Consider the following 14,880-nt stretch of genomic DNA (forward strand, 5'->3'; position numbering starts at 1 on the left):
AATTTTACAGGAAAATACATAATTTTATGAAAATATGTACATAATGTTCAGACAATCGCAAAATTTTATCTTGCGCCGCAGACAAAGTGACCTCCTCTAAACTTCGAATGTGCATAAAAACCATAAATGATTTGATATCGTCAAACTAAACGCATGCCGGTATTCTAGATTTCATCTCTACTTTCATAGAAAATTTGAGTTTTCCAATGTGAAAAATCGTACAGTGTTATATCTCTCTAATAAATTTTCAATTTATAAAAAAATTAAAAAATATATATGCATATGAAAAGTAATGTAGTATCATTGATCTCTTGTTTATTATAGTATAATATAGTAATGTAGTTATTAATCTCTTACTAATTATAATAATATATTTATGAGAGAAATGTCAGAAATCCTGTTTTATATTAACAATCAATATAGAAAATAAATTTATATTTGCCCTATGTTCCTTCAGCACTGTGAATTGTAGTGTATGTATCATCGAATGAAATTGTAAATTTAAGCTTCAATTAGAGAAGCATGGATAAAAAAAAATCGACAAATACTCATGAATACGACAAATACTCATATGATATGGATATATATACACATATATCATATATGTTCAACAATTACCGTGCCATTTATCAATTGAATCCGTGTTCAATGTGATAAACTATTAAAATATTTAAATTGCAATTACTCAAAAAATGATGGTTCATCACAACAATGTATAAGTAAATGAGTTAGGACAGTGTAGGTAACTGGAAAAGCATATATTTTTGTTAAATTTAATCGTGATATGCATTCATGAATCTTTAAAGAAAGTTTAAATTTTAAATTTTCTTTAGTGAATCATAGTATCATGGATACCACGACTAAATTTAAAAGTACATGCTGTCAAGTACAAGTTAATTGCATTGTCTCAAGTCATCTACATTTGCCGTAACCATTTTCCATTGTAATATCAAGTGCAAACATTATGTGATATTACGCAACATGATGTCAGTCACATACAATAACTTCTCAGTGCCATAGTGTTACCTAGGCACCTTCCTTTCATACATCTGTTCGCGCATACTGATCGTACGTATGTGATATATGGGGACCAACAGTTTAAACGCCGATTCTGAACGGCAATTTTTGAGAGATTTCCTGGAAAAGTATACTACTCGGTGGTTTGTCATTTATCTTCCGAGAGGATTTGAATATACGAAAATTTTTCGGTTCTACCAGGGATCGAATCCGGGATCTCTAAATCAGTACGCTGTCTGCTACACCACGCTTGCGCTCAATAACTTCTCTAATGACGATGAATGAATCACAAATTAATTCAAGATTCAAATGAAATACAATAATATCATCGAGCTTATTATTGACCGCAATTATTTCGATCAAATCAAATATCATGTAAAAATTAAATATTGAAATTTAATTACATTCTATTAATAGAAATGCAGAAATCATAAATCGCATTAAATGAATTAATTTACAGAGCATTTATTGGCTTTCCTTATATGAAAGAGCTGATATTATGCCATACTACATGCTGATATTCATTTTCATGGAACATAGGAAACAATGTAAATAATTCTGCTAGTCGGATATAATTGATTTATTAATTACAAATATCTTCTATCTTTGTTATTATTTTAAATAATTTTATCATAGATATTAATTCTTTATAATTGAAACATATTTCATTATATTTTTTATTATATCGTTATCTCTTCATACTTTCATATTAATTCAAAAATATGTATAATATAATTGAATAATTTTATTAATTAAAATTATAATGTTGCATTGTATAATCAATTGATCGTATATTAATTATGAAGATTCAATGAATTCGAATGTTATTAAGTCAAATAATGAAAAATAAAATTATGTTGCAGGCATCAAGCGGCATGTTTTCAAATTAATTAAAATTTTCACCTAATTAAAATACATCAATGGATCGAAAGTCTCAAAGAGACATATTGATTTATGTATCATTTTCCTATAAACCATATCATTTAAAAAATACATTATTTCATTTATCAAATAACAAAATCATAATCTAAAGGCACGGGACCGAATCGATACTGGAGCGTTCGAGATCTTTGCACGACCTCGTCGCAGTCAAAACAACACTCTGCACGTGGTAGTGAGAACCACGCTCCTCCACCACCCTCTAGACTTCGGTTCATCTCACTCTCTCTCTCTCTCTCTCTCTCTCTCTCTCTCTCTCTCTCTCTCTCTCTTTCTGGTCTCTCTCTTCTTGCTCTTCCCTACCCCTCTCATCGGTGTGCTTACTGGTTACTTCGCACGGTTTGAGCTGGCTCGATTGTCAGTCGGTTCCCGACTCTGATGGTGCAAGGAGCAAGGTATAGCTTTGCACGATCTCTCATATCACATGAAGACTGAAGTGCTCATTTACTTTATCATTAATTGAATCATTCTGATTACGATCAAATTCTCCTACCAAGCTAAAGGCTTCTCATTTAAAAGAAAAAAATTTCTAATATAATGAGCGCTATTTAAAATTCTTAGTCATAAACTTACGTAAGAATTGCGAATTCGAAGAGGTGCATTGAAATGTATTATCGAAACGGGTGAAGGCCGGGGCAAAGGAAGAGGGGGCGGAAGAAAAATCGGGCGAGAAGAAAAGGAGGTGTCAGTCGCTGTTACTTCGTCGATCGTGCCCGGCACGTGCGCGTACTCGGACCCTCGTGCCTTTGGCAGAAGAAGGGTGGAATTGGCGGAAGGAGCGAAGAAGGAGAGAAGAAGAAAAGGAAGCGGTCGAAGCGAAAAGTGACGGCAGTGCGCTCCGAACCGTCAAGCGGTACGCCAAGGAAGAGAGCGAAATTGGTGCACGCGCATTCAAATGCGTTCTGAACCACGTGACTCTCTCACGGAATATCTTCAACCCCTATTTAAATATTATTGGGTCATCATCAGATTATCATTGTGCGGCATTTAATGAAAGAAATATACATCCGTGAATTTCATTCGCATCAATCGCATGAATGGATCGATAGAAAAACACACAGTGCTGTTGTGATTCTTTGATAAGATGATCCGCGTGAGGATAGATTCGCGCTGTTGTATGCGCATGGATTGAAGGTGATTGATATATGAACTGCGATGATTGCGTGTGAATAAAGATACGAAGATTTATCACGTGAACAGTACTTGTACTATTAGCATACGAGGGTGTTGTATCAAGATGAAGGCAGCGTTGCAGGTGAGTTTTTATTTTGCACGAACATATCTTATGATTCTATGTTATAATTTCATTTGATTAATTTTAAATTAGGAGTATTATGAGCATAATCTTATGAAATAAAAATATGAAATTATAAATCACTTATAAATTAACAATTTGCTATAATTACATAAGATAATAATAAAATATAGTTATATAATAATTTATACATATATGTTTTATTATGTAAATATTTCTAAAATTATTTTTATTTCATAATTCTCACATAATTGCTACATTTTATTGATTTTAAATTATATATCTCTATTAACAATAAGACTGTTTAACCAGCAATTAAACATACTTAAATACTAAGCAAATAAAATGATCGAAGCTACTCGGCAATTATTTGTGTAAAAACAATAAAACTAAATATGAATAAAAGCAATAAATAAAACTATATCACTATAATATACAAGAAACAGGCAGAAAACAATGAATAAAAAAATAGATTTAAATCTTATATCTGTGCAAATAAAGAAGAAAGGCTAACACATCACATCGATAATAATAAGGGCGAATGTCCTGTGTATTAATTTCTTCTTACCGCACGCGCGCGCGCGCGCGCGCGCGCGCACACACACACACACACACACACACACACACACACACACACACACACACACACACACACACACACACAACACGTACGCATATATACACGGATGCGTCGTAAGACGAGTAGCGGCCGAGGCATCCCAATCCTCTTTTAACGCTCTTTGATCATCTGGAAGTTCTGCTTTCACGAATACCCGCCGCGCGTTTCTCATCCATTGCCCCTCTATACCGAAGGTTTCCGTCTCTCTTCTCCCTGACAACCATCATATGCGACTAGGCATCTCGCATATACAGTGGCCTTTAACTTTTAAGTACGATTTAACGAAAGCCTTTGAACACCCGCCTGTCGCAAAACTCTGGTACCGGTTGCGAATTCTCTGGGGATTATTTGACCTCCGCAGCCACCGCCCTCAAAATCTTTCTTTATCACGATTTCGCAAGCTTTTGCTCTCTCACGCACGATTCTCTATCATAACATTTGCTTTGATATTTTTTATGTTCTTTGCACGTCAAAACATACGGCACCTCTTTCGTGCGGAAATTCGAGAGAAATGTTCAGATCCATAGTGACATTACTAACGCTTTTATAATGAATTATGTAGACTTATCATTAATTATGCTACTATACAAAAATGTCAAGTGAAATAATTAAAATGAAATCAAAAGTCATTATTCATGCACAAAAAAAAAGATCGCTTAATGCGATCGTATAATTGTAATAAAATTGGGTTAAATCTTCGCATATTTATCTTCATTATAAGATAAGTAAAACTAAAAAAGAATTAAAGGTAGCATGTAACGTTTAACTTTCGCGATCGACCGTTTTCATTTTAGATGAAAGATTACAAAAGGAAATACAAAATATATTAGGTGTAATAAAAAGAAATCCATTATTTTTGCATGAAATTGAGTGAAAAAATAATGGATTTCTTTTTACTACACCTAATACATACATAATTAATTAAAAATAATTTAGATCAATTAATATATTTGAATTAGTAAATTAAAATTAATATTTAAAATATTGATTTTAATAAACAATTAAATTTGATTTAATCATAGTTGCTACATAATAATTACGAACTCGACGTAAATATCAGTACAAACATCGTCGTTAATTACGATATCGATTGAATTTCATTAGACTGTTTCGAGCGCGAGCTCTATGTCATCAGGCGACTTCCTGGACTGCGATGCGCTTGATCTGGCACATAGAATTCGCGCGACGACGCACGTGATAAATCACTACGGCAGCTAACCGCGCACACGATAAACCGCGAGCTCCCGCGAATCGCGTGCGATTCTCTCTTACAAATTTATCGTCGTCTGTTGCCGACAGCCGCGTGGCACATATTATAAGAGAATATGGCAGTGGAAAATTAAAAAATGAAATAAATTTATTCGCAATATTATCACTACGTCTCCGGTGTGTGTTTTAATAATTAAACTATGATAATTCCTAAAATTGCTAAAAAAAATTTCGCGAAAGATATGTTGATTTATATTGATTTACCAATTGCACCCTTGTACAAACTTCAAAATTGAAAGCAGTTTAAACGAAGCTGTATTTTTTTCAAACGATTACAATGAACAAAGTTACATTTCAAAGAGAGAACGCAAAATATTTTTTCGCGTAGACTATAAATGTAATTAATAAAAACATATAACAATCGTTATAGTAAATAAAACATAGATAATTTATTTTTTTCTCAATTTCTGCAGTTATAACTTTTCATGCATTTTTTCATTCAAGATTGTTCAACTAATTGTAGCAGAAATGATATTTCTACTTTTTGATTAAAAGATAAAATCGACTAAATAACATAATTTTTAACATGCAATTTCTGATTAATTCAGTCATACAATATTTTTTATCTTCTGAAGTGTAGAGTATCTATAAAGATTAATATAGATAAAACAATGAAGTAGTATATTTTCTTAATGCAAATTTTATCGAAAATAATATTTTGAGTGAAGTTTCCGAACTTCTAAAACTAAATATTTTAGGGGAACTTACTATTATTTTTATAAATTACATATATATATATTAGGAAGTTTTTAATTTAAATTTTTGTTATTTTAATAACTTTAGTTAAGAAGATAATTAGAAGTTAGAAGAATATATAGAATTACTCTTGAAACTTTCAATTTTCAGTACTAAATAATTCAGTAAGTAGTTAAACAGATTTTGATTTTAAATTTAGTATACAAAAAAAATTATTGGAAGTAAGTTTTCTTTTAGATCCCTATGTATGTACATAATTTTCCATTATATATCACGATGCGATATAGTTGAATCATGTAACGAATACAATGCGATGTACAGCTTAAATGCTTCAGTGATTTTAATTAATAGCAACGCAAACAAATATAAATACTATAAAATAAAATTGTGTGACCGTGCGCAGAATATGGTTTTATGATAATGTTTTTTTTGAATGTCAAAACACTAATCTGTGTTAGTTTAAATCCACAAAAATTTTAAATATCAGTTGACTTTACTATTAACAGAATATGTGCTAAAAAAATCCATTATTATTCAAAATGTTGTAGTGGAAAATAATAATATCGAATTTATCTCATTATACGCAGTATATGTTTATATATATATATTTTTTGGATTTAAAAACTATTTGAGAGAGAGAGAGGGAGAGAGAGAAGGAGAGAGAGAGAGAGAGAGAGAGAGAAAGTGTTTGTTTGTGTGTATATATGTTTTAATATATTTCCAAAATTAATTATTAATTCCTTTTTTCTTGTCAAAACTATGTAATTCATATCGTTTTAAGCGATTATCATAGGAGCAATTGATAATATAATTATTTACTTAAGATATGATAGATATTTAATAATGGATATGCTGCGATTTCAATAAGGGATTCTAAAACTGCGATGACGGGTCTCTTGTTGTTCTCGAGCAGTAGTAAGCAAATATGTCAGTCGTAAAAAGCAGGGTAGATAATTGCAGTAGTGATCATTTACTTGCTGTCAAGGTTAACGTTAGCATGATATTCGCATGCGTGTCCTTTTGGCACCGCGAACGGTCGCGCTCATTAATGAGCGTATATTGATCTCTCGAGCACCGCATGACCGGACATCAAAGAGTAGATGAGCAACAAGTATCCCGTCGGGAGAGAGAACCGAAAGCCCGAGATTACAATTTAAGCCTGTTTACGTCGGGATTCCGTCTCTGTGATCTCGCGCGCCACGCATAGTCCGCGTCGATTCGGAATCCCGTCTCCTCCGGCGTTTCTCCACCGCGCCTCTTCCCGTTTTAGCCCTTTGCTCTGCCCGAGCTGCCTTTGCGCGCCAGCAACTCGAGATTATTTTCCCAATGTACTCTCGCGGCTCGATATTGCCTCCAAAATATAAACGTCCGTACCGCTTCGCGAAAACGCGCATTTTGGAAACAGATAAATAATAATAAAACATAAAAACGTATTTTTACTGTAAATTTTGCGTAATCTTCTCTTACGGAATATTATACAAGATAAAAATGTAAAGTTTTTAAAAGCTCCTTCAAACATAAATATAAATTCATTTTGTCTATATAAAAATGAAAAAAATTAATATTTCTTTCAATAGAAAAACATGGATAATTAAAACTATCATTACAAATTAAACTTTTTGAGAAATTAAGCTTTGAGAATACAAATAACTAATAAAAAACCTCTCTCTTATTTTTTAGTTATTTTTATAATAAAGTTTCCTATAATAAAAGTTTTATTTAAGACTTAAAAATATTGAATGCTTAATGTTATTAAAATCTCACGACAAAAATTATAAATATCTTGTATATTATGCATGTACCATTATGTTCGCTTAACCGAGAAACTTAGCTTACGTAATTAAAATATAGACCCTGGGTTAAGCCGTTGTACATATTTAAAGTATAACGCAAGCAAGAAAATATTCATAGGGCATATTCATGGTAATGCACATTTCAACGGCATGAATACAAAGGTGGAGAAGACAATGAAAGGAAAAAGACGGCGATGAGGCTGATATCCTGCTTTTAAGTCCTTTCACAAACGAAGGAAGAAGTGACCATTTCAGATTTCGTATAATGAGAGAAGTATCAATGATCGTAATAATAAGCTATAGAATATAGGAAGGGACTATATACGTCGTCCTACCGTCATTTACCTAAACGTTTTTCACGCGGAAAACGTGTCGACGATAAAATCTTATTGTCGAAGAAACGACGGAGCGACGAAATTGCTGCGATTTACCGGGAAACTTTTACAACGTTTTCCGGTTTGCCGAGACTTTCGGGAGGAGAGTGATAGGGATAGGAGCGCATTTCTTAGAGGCGAAAACGCTGGCGAGCTAGCACAAACAATGCCCCGTTAGAGAGTAATGTCAGTCCGGATTCGTTCTACTACGTGCCTTTCTGTACGGAAACGACGGAGACCCGACTGGACGGGGATAGTGGAACATTGTGCCAGCAAGCAGCAATTAGTAGTAGACGGACGTTGTTACCTCTAGTCGAGAGGGATTTAGTTTGTAGTATTTAAGAGAATCTGAACATGCGCAACAATCTACACGATCAAATCGCCGCCAGCCGTGACGAGATTGATAACTGCTTTCTATACGCTGTACACGAGACGTTGATTAATTACATCAAAGAATAATTATACATACTCCTCAATTTTTATCTTGATATGAATTTTCCTTTCCCGTAATGCGTGTGACAAGAGTAATTTAAGAAATATAATTACGAATGTGATAAAAAATTTATAAATTATGAATATTTCTAGAGTACACTGAGCATCATTCTGTATTGATATTAAGACATGCAAATCGAAATTTTAAAAACAATGGAATTAACGTAAGAATTAATATAATAATTAATATAATAATTAACGTAAGAATTAACGTAGAAATTAATACTAATAACTGATAAAAAATTCGTTGATTAAATTAGCACGTCGGATGTTCTATTTTACCCGAATATGCGATACATTGACTACAAGCAGCAACGCGGGAATAACAATTACATAGCAAACATGACTTCGTTAAAGGGTGGGCATTATATGAGCAGACCAAGATATAGTGCTCTCAACGAACAACACGGCTGTTACAAGCGACATGGGAAATACCGGAATGTCTTAGTGCTAACGTGGCTGGCTGCCTTAACATCGTAAAGGAGATTCTACGTATAAATCATTATTAATGATATTTTACTCGCTGGAAAGATACGTTTCATACGAAATGAGGTCTGGGATGGACTGGTGAATCGCTGTCATAACACTGCGTGGCAATTAGCGGCAGCAATTACTGAGAGTAGACGGAGAGTTGTGTACTCAAGAAGGCGATTATACGCGCATCTACTTAAGAACATCTACATTACAGGAGATGAATAACGATGGCGATGTGGACACGGATGAGGATAATTGCGACTTGGATTACAGAGCAGCGGGCAATTTAATCTTGAAGACCACGAAGGCAAAAGTATATTTACAACAGTCTATCCATTCTATGTTCTTCTTCCCTTGCGCAAATGAAAGGTACATTAAATAATAGCTAGAACCATTACGACGATTTTCAGATGAACGAGTTGAGAATCTTCCAGATTTGTCGTTTATTAGCAGATTATCTTCTGTATCGCGATGATTCAACTACAGCAAAGAGAGATACGAATTTATATCACTGACTTTTATCTGCGATGAAATATTATATTACAGAGTTTAAGTTTCTAATGTAAACCATTTTAAAGAATTGAGTTATAAATATTATAACTGGCACAAAATACTATCTCTGGTATAAATGAAACTTATTATTATCAAAAAAAATAATTTATACGTAATAAGCTAAAAAATCTACAATTTTAGCTCTGAACAAGAAATATAAATCTATAACATTTATCAGGATCTCAAATTCCATTCTGTCGACATTTATTTTTGTAAGAAAACGAGATCGGAAAAAAATGAAGATGAAGTTCGTGCTTCTTGACGGAATAATTCAGCGTTAACGACTGGATGTCGTCCTTTCACAGAAGAGACTGTCTAGTTTGCGTTGCTCAAGATACGAAGTAACGATGATGACGACGAACTTGAGTTCGAGCGTTTGGACTTGGACGCTGACACGAGATCGACGAAGACGATCAAGACGATGACGACGGCGACGACGACGACGACGATGATGACGGCGACGACGACGACGACGACGACGATAACGACGGCGACGATGCTTCTGCCGTGAGGCGGTGAGCAATTAGCGACACAGCGCGGCGAGATCAGAGGCCGAGGGCGGGGTGGGGAGCGGCGGCCTAATTACACACGGTACCGACCGACTTCAAAGGAGCCGACAGTTCCTCTCCTCTCCGAGCCATCCCCTCCGAATGGCCAGCCCGAGAACAACGCTCGTCTTCCTCGTATACCCCAGAGCCCAGGCAGCCGACGCAGACCTGACTGTGCCTTCGATACTTTTCCTCTCTTTCTCTCTCGTTTCTCTTTTCTCTTCCCAACTCTAGCTCTACGAGAATACCCTTTGCTGTCTTTGATCACGGGGTCATCCGCGGTGGCAGAACTCGTTTCACGTTCGCGAGTATTAGTGTTACATTATCAGATCATACTTGTTGAACGTGACGACGTATTCGTACGTTCTCGTATTTGTTACACCTGATAATGAATTTTATTGTCTCAGGAGAGACACATTTATTTGTCATGATTAAGCAAGAACAAGATATTTTCTAACTAGAGTATCTTTGTGCCTAAATCTAAATTTTCGTCTAAATCTAAATTTTAACCTGTGATAATTGTTATAATGAGATATTACAAATCTGCTGTCACAATGTAAGACTTCTTTTTATTATATATTTCGTAAAATATTTTAATCCAGCATGCGCATAAGAGTAATATCTTCAAGAATAAAATTATGCCGATACTTTTTGAAAATATAAATAATAAACAATTCTTTCCTTCGGTTCAATGTGTGCGCGTCTTTTACCAAAAAAATGATAGCACGAGAAAAAACAAATATCAAAGCGTAATTTTCTCCGGTACACTTGAACGCTTGACGGGTCTCATCCAAAAGGAGATCCAAATTTAATATCCCCAAAAAATGTGCGGCAAGGCTTTCCGTGTCCGTGAGGGAAAGCAAGACGACGGTCGGCATCGCGGCTCAACGATCAAAGGGGCGAATCACCATGGCCCTGGGTTGGCGTGCGTCCCGCAGGGGCCCGCGAGCGTGGACACACGAGTGGGCACGCGTCGCGCCGAGAAATCAACGGGGACCGGTAAACCCGGCGCAGATATCCAGGCCGACGTGCGGCGGCTCTCGGATGCCGCCGATCTTCCACGAGGTCGTAACGCCCGACGGGCTTAGCCTTAGTGGCTGCCTCCTCTATCCGCGTTGTGGCCGCAAGTCATCAGTCAAGTCTTTGAGGCCGGCTTCAAACTGCCTCCCCTCTTTCTTTCTCTTCCTCCTATCTTCTCTCTCTCTCTCTCTCTCTCTCTCTCTCTCTCTCTCTCTCTCTCTCTCTTACTCTCCATCTTCCTCGAGCTCGCAGAAAAAGACCTTTTGCCGATCTGGCTTGGCGGTAAGATCAAACGTTTCACGGTCCACCGTACGGTGAACCGACTGCGCGCGCGGGTGCGCCGCTTCAGGCCGATGTACATAGATATATAAGGTTGTGAAACGAGAAAGGGCGAAGAGGGGACGAGAGAAGACGGTGGGGAAGAAGGAAGAAAAGAACGAGTTGTAAGAAGGAACGAGAGACTCGCACGAAGAGAAAGGGCGCACTTGAACCGGGGAGAGAAGAGGGTCTGGGTTCGGTGAAGGAAAGGGAAAAGGCCCCGGGAAGGCACCTAAACAAATACGCGTGCCCCCGCTAACCGATCGCAAATTTGTTGAGGTCCGACCTCGAGATTCGGCCTCGCGGCTGTCGCGGCGCGGCTGTCCCAGTGATTGATCGGGGATACGATTGTTTCGTGATTTTCAAAGATATTCATTGTATTAAAGCGGATAGATTGATTGTGCCTCGTGGTGTTTTTTGGGCTTGCTGTTTGGATTAATCTCTGGATTAATTTGTCGGCATACATAGGCCGATTGGAAGTGACGCAAAATACGCAGTGAGAATTTAGTCTGAAAATATCGTACGATCAATATAGTTTAATATAATTAATTTATTTATTTCGATTGTACGTGCCAATGTACTGAGATAAACAGGGCAGTCTCGCTTTTTTAGTAATTCGTTAAGAAATTTATTATATCATCTATAAATTTATTATATCATCTGTAATAAAAGAGCAAAAGCGTCTAATACGTTCAACCATTACACATGATATATATTCCGAGATGTAAAATATAATTTCCAGCTTCTGATTATGTTAAATAACAATGATTTATATTAAATTAATTATTCATTAATTAGATAAACTTAATATGGAACTAATGTTCCACATATAACATTCAACAAGAATTTAATATGTTAAACAGCAATCCCTTTTACTTCAATAATCTGATATAATACCATTTTACGATATTTCAGATTATAAACAGAAAATAATTTGCTATCTTCCTAAATTGAATTTTTTAAAGATTTCTCTTAATGTCTCCTTAACCCTCAATTACTATTATGAAAACTATATTATAATTATGAATACTAAATCCTGTTGTTTGAAGTACAGAATGTAAGTGAATCTCCGTCTTACGATGATTGACAGAGAAAAATTCAAAGTTTTTTTTACTTACAATTTAAAATAGTATCGATCATACAGATTGTACAAAAATTTTTGCTTTGGATCCAAACTCATTATTGTAATGTATTGTTAGGGATTAAGTATATCTTTATTAGATAATATATAATAATGATTAGCTTATGTCCATTTTTACCAATGTAGCTTAACTTTAATCTCCGTATAATTTATTTTTAATTGTGAGAAAAAGGAAAGATAAAAAGTAAGTTTAACCAAGATGAAAGTTAAATCTACATCGATAGAAATAGGTTTAGTTGTCAAAAAGCCCATTCATAATAATTTCATTAGTGAAATAAATGAAAAAAACATAAATATGATAAGAGTTGAAAGAAATAATAAAAATCGAAAAGATAAAATTCATAAAAATACAGCATAAACAAATCGAATAACAATATAATATGGACGATGAGCTTCAGATCCATATTAATGTTATTATAAACTTATGAGCAAAATTCATATCTTGGTGGATCTAATTAGTAATTAAAATGAGCGGTCGCGAATACAATTTCCCATTTACGAGTCGAGAAAATGCGGTGGATCGCAACGTCGCGTTGTCGCCATAAAGCCCGCTCCTCGATCGTTACGAATCCTCCCGATATCTCGACTATGTTTCGATAGCCTCGGGTGGGAAGAAGATCGGCCGACAGACGAATCTCGTTACGGGGCAGCTACGAATCGTATTATCGATTTGTACGGCGTTGCGGATTGGCGGCGGTCGGATGGAACCTTTGATGTGCGCCGAAGTTCGCGGAGAAGGCTTCCGGAAAGAGCCTGTAATACGCACAAGTCCGGATCGAGCACACGTGAAGAATCTCCCGCCGAGGAAGCAGTCGCGAGATGAATACGAAGAAGAGAAGAAGAAGGAAAAGAAGAAGAAGTGGATCCATCCTCCGAAGCGCACGGCGGCACGGAGTGTGCCCTGCGAGAAGGAAAGGAAGAGAGAAAGAGAGAGGTAAGGATCTTCTCGAAATAAGCTCCCGTAAAATCATTGCCTACCTACGCGCCCGCTACCGCGCTGTTATGTCCGATCTCGCCTAACTTGTTTGATATCAAACAGAGTCCGATTTCATGGAGCGAGCCAACTATCAAGTTTTGGATCATAGTCTTATCTCATCCTTTCTAAGACAAATTTTGGACAATAACACTATCAAGCAGACGTCAAAATAATTAAATTCGATTTTTTTTAATATGCACTATTTTTAGAAAAATGCAATCCTCAATTAATTAATATGTAAATGAAGAAAGATAATTTAATTTATAGATAAAAATAATATATAATATATATAAATTTTTGTTGTATGATAATTGTTTTATGCCCATTTTCACCAATTTAGATTAATTTTAATCTCAATTCAACTTATTCTTCATCTTTTTCTAAGAATTAGAGTAAGTTAAACCGAAATTATAAAGTTAAATCTATATTGATGGACATTAATCTGCTGAATATTGCGAATCTCTTCAATTCTTTAGAATTTGTTTTAAAGAGAAAATATAATTTATTCGAACGCGACATCAATATGACGACAGGTAACACTTAGAACTGTTGCGCGCGGTCTCTTTCCTCGTTGACAAAGAAGCCGCCCTAATATCAGAAGGAGGGAGAGGGCAGATGGTCTTTCTCGCGCGTGCAAAAACACCATTTTCAGCGCGCGCGGCCGAGCCCTCGAAACGAGCGGCCATAATCGATGTTCCGTCTCTCGCGCCTTCGCGTTTCTCGCTTCCTCCCTGATCCTTCAGGCGAATCAAGGTCAAAGTTCGTCACCGCGGCGCGGCGTGGTGTGATGGCTCTATGGACGGCTCTAAAGAACGGTCGAGATTTTTCCGGAAGAGCAACTTTTTGCAGCATGCCGAGTGTCGGTGGGAGGAAAAACGCAATCTCCCAGTTCCGCTGCGGCGTGCGAGTTATGATGGAAGCCCGTGCAAGAGAGTTAGCAAGAACGCGGTGTAGGCGGCACATCAAAGGCGCACCTCGGGCGTGAACGAGCGAGCGGGCACGCGGCTCAAGTAGAGAGCGGAAGACACCGCCACCAATCCTACCATCCAATATATTTACTCCGATGGACCACCGCTACCATCACCATCACGCCGCCGTCGCGCCACCGCCGCAGCCACCACCACCTCTCCAGCATCACCACCTCTAGCACCACTACCACCACTACCATCACCACCACCACCACCACCATCACCACCACTACCACTACCACCACCACCACTACCACCACCATCACCACCAACACCACCACCACCACCACCATCACCACCACTACCACCACCACCACCACCATTATCATCACCAACGACATCACCTATCATCACCAAGCGTAATACACAGAGATAATTATTCGATTATTGCGATTACTACGATAATGATATATGAGGGACATGCATCCG

This window comes from Atta colombica, unplaced genomic scaffold (assembly GCF_001594045.1).
Source record: "Atta colombica isolate Treedump-2 unplaced genomic scaffold, Acol1.0 scaffold226, whole genome shotgun sequence".
Classification (NCBI taxonomy): domain Eukaryota; kingdom Metazoa; phylum Arthropoda; class Insecta; order Hymenoptera; family Formicidae; genus Atta; species Atta colombica.